This window comes from Magnolia sinica, chromosome 14 (genome assembly GCF_029962835.1).
Source record: "Magnolia sinica isolate HGM2019 chromosome 14, MsV1, whole genome shotgun sequence".
NCBI classification, from domain to species: Eukaryota; Viridiplantae; Streptophyta; class Magnoliopsida; order Magnoliales; family Magnoliaceae; genus Magnolia; species Magnolia sinica.
The window spans coordinates 22,183,667-22,192,502 of record NC_080586.1 but is presented as its reverse complement, the minus strand read 5'-3'; the positions used below and the strand labels follow the sequence as shown (position 1 = coordinate 22,192,502).

The following is an 8,836-nucleotide window of genomic DNA, read 5'->3' as shown; positions in this document are numbered from 1 at the left end:
AAGATCTGCTGAATCGAAGCACTCACGGATACGGTCGGATCCGCATCGGTCTCTGGTGGAGGAGCAGATCCTCGGGATGGGCGGTATGAATCTCGGTAGAGGAGCGACATCCTCAGGCGGGACAGGAATCTCCGGTGGTGGAGCAGGGATCGTAGGTGGTAATGCGGGAGCCGCAGGTGGTGGAGGGGGTGGTGGTGTAGGAGTCGAGTCGATCGGGTCACTCTCCTGCGCGGCATATCCTACAGAAAAGAGCGAAGGTGCCTATCAACTTAAAGGCTCGCGAAGACACGCACGTTAAGAGTCCGTAATAAAAGATCACTAGGCTATCCGAACTTAAGACTTAATCATTCATAGCAGACATGTAATGTTGTTCTTAGTTATTCCCGAGTTATGCTCAGATACCAACTTTCATCACGCCCCAAACTCGAAAACCGGGCTTACAAAATTCCCGATTGCCGAATCCGACGACCCTCCGTAGAACCCCATTCTCGGATCCCGGCACCCATTCATCGAGGTTCCGATCCTGGGATACTACAAGGAGAATTTATAATCATCGGTTCGATTCATAACAAGCATAACCAAAAGCATAACCTACGAACAATAATCACAAGAACACCACCACAAAATCCACTATGATAAAAAACTTTTGAGTACAATGCGTCTGAAAGGGAAAATATAATGTAACAAAAGAAACAAAACTCCAGAGCTCGACTGCACGCTCCAACTCTGACGAGGCTACGGCTACGTCCTGGCGTCACCTGCATGCATCAATCGTGCATAAGCTTGTAAAAAGCTTAGAGAGTGGTGTAAGTACGTACGCAATATAAGCATGCTCAAAATGCAAGGTCAGAGTAATGCGAAATCATGGTGATGAGCACATGAATGCAATCAGCCGTACCAAGGCTATGCAGTGCAAGATATGAATGCTATCGGCCATAACACGACCATGCGATGTGAGATACAACTCAAGCATGCCAAACCTCATTATATATCAGTACAGTTCTCATTTTGGATAATCATCGGGTTCAATACACTCCAAATGGCATTGTCGCTCTCCTAGCCGCAGTCCAAGCGAGCGTAAGAAACCTCACTATCCGCCCGATCAATAGTCCGCCAATACCTATCCGAAGCACGCCGATAGCGGACCCATTCGCGAGCTGGTCAAACTCGGCTAGTATTGCCCCCTACCCTCGGGCGAGTAAGGCCACACTCTTTCCAACCGACCACGACACAGTGGGAGACGCGACCTCCCGGTATTCGGCCCTCATGCACTCAAATATACACTCCGTCTCGACGTTGCAGTCATCCTCCGGTACCATCGAGTTTAGAGATTTTCACCTAGGGACTTTCACCTAGGGACATCTATAATATTTTCAGTATCCAATCCTGCCATCCACGATGTGTCTGTGGAGGCTATGGCCCTGATGTGGCTAGGGCATACAATAACTACAATCACACAAATGCAAGTGTATGAGTCACACTACCAGTCATGCAACAGTCCTGCGTGTACCATGCACTTATATGGGGCAACTCCGCCTATCAAGGAGCCCATAAACAGTCCGCCCGAAGGCATATGCTATGATCGGTCACTCCTCACATCAGGCATGCGTATGATGCGAATGATCATGAATCATGGACCTATACTATACTAAACATGTATAAAGAGATGAGCTCAGATCAAAACGAAGATGGGCCTAGACGGCCTACACATTACAGGTATGGGCCTATTAATGGGCCTTAGGGAGAGTTATAATGCGGACATTTAACCAACATTATCCATTCAATGTGGACGTCAAACCAGCATTGCTCTCAAGGCGTGGCCCGTTACAAAATCAATACATATACCATGGTGGAATTACACTACATTGGGCCTTATGTACATCCTATTGGGCCTTGACCCGTGGGCCTCTAGTACATCAAATGGGCCTCATACATGGGTCTCACAGATACATATCGAGGTGGGCCTCAATGACGGGCCAAAATTGCATCAACATGGGCCTAGTCACACGGGCCTTGCATACATCACAGTGGGCCTCATGATATGGGCCCTAATACAAATCAAGGTGGGCCTCAACAAGGACCACCAATGCATGAATATGGGCCTCCACAATGGGCCCTAATTTATCTCCAAACGGTTGGACTGTTGGATGAAATGCATGCATCATGATGGAGCCCACACTAATGGAGGGTGTGATTTACAATACATACATAAGCGGGGCCCACCATAATGCTTGTCTTCCACCCTGCCTAGGGCCCAATATAATGTTTATTTTCCACCCAACTTTAGGCCCATTATAATGTTTATTTTCCACCCAACTGCTTCATAAAACCATGTGGACCAAGGTAGGGCCCACCGTAATATTTATTTGCTACCCAACCGCTTCAAAGGGTCACGTGGACTGGGTCCCCGCTGGATGGGGCCCACCGCAATGTTTACTCTCCACCCGAGCCGTTTACACAGGGGAGCCATGGTGATGTATTTTTATATTTTATTATTATTATTATTATTATTATATTCACGTGGACGGGAGTCCACCGGAAGGTGGTCCCCAAATCCACCACTCATTATGTGTGTCCCACTGGGTTGAGGGGTCAGACCAAGATTTAGCCGCATCCAAAACTAGGTAGGCCCCACAAGTGATTTCATATGTTTTTGGCGTGTCTTCTCATGATTTTAGATGGTGTGGCCCACCTGAGTTCCGTCTGCGGCTGATTTTTGGAGTGGACGGCCGGTCCGTGGGGACCCAGAGAATGCACGGTGTTGATGGTTGAAAGCATCAATGTGGGGCCCACAGCTGGGGCCGTGAGCCCCAGCCCGGCCGCCACTAGCAGGCAGGCGCTGCCTGCGTCTTCTGACAGTAGCAGCAGCGCTGCTGCTTCTGCTTCTTTTTTTTATTATAAATCAGGTTTTTCTGTGGTTTTCCACAGGTGGGGTCCACATCGAGGAAATCTGTTCCGTCCATTGCATTCCCCCGCTCGATACAATCAAACAGAGTCCAATATACGGCCTGTTTCTGGCGAATAAAAAGATCCAGGTGGTTTTCAATGGTAAACACTACCGTTTCCTATGGTATGGCCCACCAAGAAAAGGGATCGGTTTCATTTTTCGACTCAACACCTAAAATGACCAGGGGAACGAAATGGACAGCTTGGATTATGCATGTACATCAAGGTGGGGCCTGCATGAGAGGTCCACCACTTCTTTCTCTCTCTCCCTTTTTTTTAAGTACACAGCCATGCCAGTTAACAATTTACTGTTGCCAACGTCCAGCGTCCAGGGACGCTGGACGACTTGCATAATCACATCATTGTGGTGGGTCCCACGTGGACGTGGCCCACCAATATATATGCATATACATATAATATATATCTTATATTATATATATATATAGAAATACATATTATATTATATATATTATATATATATTATATAAAATATAACACATATAAATATATACATATATATATATATATATATATATATATATATATATATATATATATATATATATGTATATATATACAAAAAAAAATGCATTGGGCCCATCCAAACAGTGGATGGTGTGGATCATCACCTGTACTAGAGTGGACCACACCGTCTGATGTAGATGGACGGGGTAGATGTAACACATATTGGTGGGATCCACTCCATCACAACAAGAGAGAGAGAGAGAGAGAAATATACGGTGAGATAGAGAGGAGGGACCCCGCCACTATGGGCCCTCCATTGATACATCACACACATCAAAATGGGTCCCACAACAAGTGGGCCCTAAAGATCAAGATTTCAACGGTGGATCACCCACCTTTAAGCCTCCTCCTTGCTCCCTTGGCCTCAAATGCTCCTTAGCTTCAACTTTGATGGAGGTTGATGGGGTTTAGATGGTTGAGATGGAAGATGAGAAGGTGGACCACACTTGGGAGGGAGAGGAAAGCTTGGACGTTTGAGAGGCTTGAGTTGCTTGGAGATTTGAGAAATGAGAGAGAGAGAGAGGTGATATGGATGGGTGAGGTGTGATGGGTGATGGGTTGGGTTGAAATTTTGTAAAGGTGGTATGGTTGTGGTTGAAATTTGGAAAAAGAGGAGTGGTGAGGTGGAAAGAGGGTAGACTTTTGAAAAAGGAGGAAATGGGTTGTTGTACTTGAGGTAAGGCTTGCATTAATGGTTGATTGATGGGACTAATTGTAGAGATTCCCTCGAAATTCGCAACGCGCGGTGTTTCTTCGGAATAAACGCAGATCGGCATCTTCTTGCCTGGGTATCGGTTCGGTGCGCAAGTCACGGCGTTGGAACCGCGGCGACGATGCGGTCGCTATGATACAACTTTCGGATCAAGCCGACGTCGGTGCGCGGGACCTGGCTTAGGATCGTGCGCAAACGTCGGATACGGTGCGAAGGTTGCCGAAATTTGACCGGAAGGACCGCGGAAGCCAACGGAACAGTACGGACTAGGACACGGGTCTTACAAATAGTCTCACTTTATACTTTCCTAACGTATTTGAGGACACGGTCAGACTGAAACTCATTCCCTTTTCTTTGAAAGAGAAAGCTAAGACTGGTTGCATTCACTACGTCCTAGATTTATTGGCACATAGAATGACATGATAAGGGAGTTCATAAAGAATTTTTTTCCACATCATAAAACGATCACCCTTAGAAAGTCAATCATGAACTTCGCCCAAAAGGAAGATGAAATATTCTTCCAATGTTGGGATCGATTCAAGGATCTTGTCAATTCATGCCCACAACACGGTTTTGAAATGTGGCGCATTACACACTTTTTCTATGCTGGACTGACATCCTCCATGCACCAATTGGTTGAGACAATGTGTAATGGGGAATTTATAAATAAAAATGTCGATGATGTGTGGGATTATTTGGATAGACTTGTTGAAAATGCACAATCATGGGACGTCTCCCTAAAATCGAGCACCACCTCTAGGCCTGCACAATCAAAGGAGAGGGGTGAAATTTACCTTCTAAAAGAGGATGATGATATCAATACTAAAGTGGCTAATCTCATAAGGAAATTTGAGGCCATGGAACTAAAGAAGGATAAGGTTAATGAAACTTTTTGCGGTATCTGTGATTGTAACATTCACACGACTGAAAATTGCCGAACAATACCTGCCCTTCGAGGGGTGCTGAATGAGAAATCTAATACCGTGAACAATTACCAAAGACCTTTTAATGGACCCATCTCCAATACATACAATCCTAGTTGGAGAAATCATTGAAATTTCAGTTAGAGGAATAGACAAACAGCTACTCCTCAAGGATTCCTTAATCAAATTCCAAATCAAGAGAAACCTCAAGAGGAACTGGTTCAAAATTCCACACAAACTTAGGAGCTTACCCAAGCATTACAAGAACTTACAAAATTTATGCAAAATATAGATTCACGTGTTACATTATAGAGAAAGGGATGCTTCCTACTCAACCTTTCCCTAATCCTAAACCGCAATATGAAATAAGTGACCTAAGCTCTTTAAGTCAAATGGAGCAAGATAAGTTTATCACCACTCTTAGGAGTGGGAAAATAATAGACAAATCTAAGGCCTGAAAAGCCTAAGGACCTGGAAGATGACATTGATGATAGACCTAGCTATGCCCTACAAGAATTAGAATTGGAACCTCAGGGCAAGCCGATTGCACCATTCCCCTAACGGTTGGTTGCACCAAAACCTCTCTCTAACTCTCAGAACATTCTAGAGGTGTTGAAACAAGTGAAGGTCAATATTCCTCTATTGGATGCGGTTAAACAAATACCTTTATATGCCAAATTTCTAAAAAACTTATGTACGACCAAAAGATGGCAAAGTATTCAAAAGAAAATCTTTTTAACTGAAAAAGTGAGTGTCATCCTAAAGCAACATGTGTCAGAGAAATTCAAAGATCCCGGTAGCCCAACCTTCGCTTGTTCAATTGGGAATTCCCACATTGAGCATGCATTTCTTGATTTATGAGTGAGCGTAAATTTGATTCCTTACTCGGTCTACAAACAATTAGGTTTAGGTGAATTGAAACCCACTCTAACTACATTACAACTTGCTAATCGCTCAGTTCGTGTATTGAGAGGAGTAATTGAGGATGTGTTGGTCTAGGTTGACAGATTCTACTACCTGGTAGATTTTAAAGTCCTAGATACGCAACCCATCAGTAACATGAGCACTCAAATTCCCGTGATTCTTGGTCGCCCATTCCTTGCCACTTCAAACGCAATCATTAATTGGAGGAATGGAGTCATGAGTATGTCTTTTGGAAATATGACATTGGAGTTAAACATCTTTTTCAATACGGGCAGACAGTTAGAGGGTGATGACGATTTCCACGACATTAACATGATTGAATCTTTCGTGGAAGATAAAGCACTTCTGACCTATCCTCTGACCCTTTAGAGACGTGTCTGACCCACTCCTATGATTTGATGATGACATGATTAAGGAGATGGGGGTCATGCTTGATACCATGCCGGTACTTGAAGTTAACCGGTGGAGGCCACAATTTGAAGAATTGTCCCAAATTGATGTAATGCCTCTACCGTCTAACCTCAAGGCACTGAAGCTTAACCTAAAACCTTTATCTACTGATCTTGAACAGGTTTACTTAGGTCCAGAAGAGACATACCCAGTGGTGATTTCATCTCACCTTGAAAGAAAATAAGAGAGTATGCTCATTTCCACACTCGAAGAAGATAAAAGAGTTGTTGGGCATATCATCGCAGATCTCGATGTGATGAATGAACTCCTTTCAACTGAATGTTTTGACTCTTTAGAAGATTGCTCGGTACACTTTGTGGATATATAACGCCCCATGCTCTTCCATGCTCGGGTGCTATTGAGTAACCTAATTTAGTATAAGTACAAACCTAGGCTAAATGAACATTTGCATGCATTCCAGTCAAAAGTCTGACTGTCGAAAGAAATCCCTACTCCAGTGTATCAGAGTTGGTCATCCAATTCAAAATTTACTATAAGATTCCACACAATCAGCCCTCGAGATCCTATATGGCTAATCAAACCAGATTAGGAAAAGAGCTTACCGTTAAATCTTCAAAGATCATTGGGTATCACGCTTTAAACACACAAATCTAATATTTTGGCCCACCTAAGTATTAAAACAGGTACCCAAGTCCATTTAGATGGCTCTTAAGACTATTAGAGCAATGGATTAGCGATTTGAATCAATTCGACCATTGGTTTATAGGACAAACGTTGCAGTTGAGCATATAACCACAAAGATGTGTATTTGATCAAAATAACCTAACTAAATGGTTGGATGGAGACATACATCATAGTTTGTAGACTGGGTAACTTAAGGATCATTTGGGGGTCGATTAGATCAACATCTGGAGCCAATCTGACCGTTAAACGTTGGAAAAACTCCAAGTATCATGTACCACGGCCCATTTGAATTCCATATCAACTTGTATGTCATGCCCGAACATTTCTTAAGGTCCCTATAACCATTTTAACCACTGGTATTCAAATTCGGAATGATCCGACCAACAGATCAGCAGGAACCCATAAGTTAAGCCAAAAATCACTTGGTACGGCCCAACAAAGCATTGGATCTACCCCATCCTTGGCTAAGCATCCTAATATGGCCCATATAATTGAATGGATGGTGTGGATCTCACATAAGCATCATGGTGAACCCCACTTAGCCACTCTTGTGCACACCAACGTGTGCACCTGATGTGCACCGAGTGGAAGAGCTCGGTCAAATGGCATTGGCCCAATAATTTCCTAGGAAGGTAAGACATCCTCCTATGTTCCTCCTAGTGTCCTTTTAAACAGACGGACGCTGTGCTCGATCAATGGCTCACCATATGGTCCCACCTTCACGATCTGAATTGTCCATCGGATTCATACAGTGGGCTCGACCAAAGCCCTAGCTGTTTCACACGAAAGCGCACACGTGTGTTCACACAATCCTTGGTGCAAATAGGCCATACAAACACATCACCTTCCAAAAATGGAAACTGTCGCTTGTTGCTGCTAGGCTGGTGATCCGCGTGAGAGGGAAACCTTCAATCCCAGCCATCCATATGGTGTTATCTCGGCCGTCCAATACTTAGAGTTCTCCTAGTAAAACCACATCCAGTTTTAGCTCTTACCCATCGAATTTAGAGACGGTTTTAACTGGCTCAAATTCAGACTGTGTATTACCGATCTAACGGCTCTAAGAAGAGCTGGGGTTTATTTTAAGGATGAGAGGATTGAGAAAAAGGAGACTTCTCATCTGTTTCTTGTGGCTACAACCAAAAATTGACCGCCACCTTCTTCATTCGAACCCACCAGCCAAACGGTGTCCTAGCTCCGTTCATCTCATTCTCTAAGCTTCCTTAGCCCATCTGTACCATCCACAACAGCTGGATCAAAGGAAGATGCAGGAACGGTGAATCTACCATTGAAGCTCGAGTTTCTTCCCCATCCACGTTGCACCGAGACATCTCGGGGTGGTGCGAGATCTGGCTAGTCGAGGTCCTCTAGACCTTAGTTGGAAGAAAAGAAAGAGAGTCAGAAGAGAGAATGGGAAGAAGGAGAAGTCAGTGGGTGCCGCACCACCTTGACTCGGGGCGAGTACCGGCTCGTTTCTAACCGGTTTCAGTCCCAAACCGACCAGGTTCTTAAATAACAAACTGTTGCTGGTCCTAGGCAACGTCTAACAAGCCTACACTTTGATTCTAGTGGGGAAGGAAAGAAAGGATAGAAGGAAGAAGGAAGAAAAGAGAAGAAAGAGAAGAAGAAGACGAGCATGAGTGCGAGTGGGAGTGCTGCACACGCTGCCGATTCCAAGTCGAGTTGGGCCTGGTTCAGTCCGGTTCATCCC

The 8,836-nt window shown here is 44.4% G+C and overlaps 1 non-coding gene across 1 annotated transcript; it reads right to left on the bottom strand.

Moving 5' to 3' along the window:
- Positions 1-4,650: 4,650 nt before the first annotated feature.
- On the bottom strand, positions 4,651-4,757 carry LOC131226438 (small nucleolar RNA R71). Its single transcript, XR_009161823.1, has one exon. It is a non-coding gene; the product is annotated as a small nucleolar RNA R71 (small nucleolar RNA).
- Between the last annotated feature and the right edge of the window lie 4,079 nt (positions 4,758-8,836).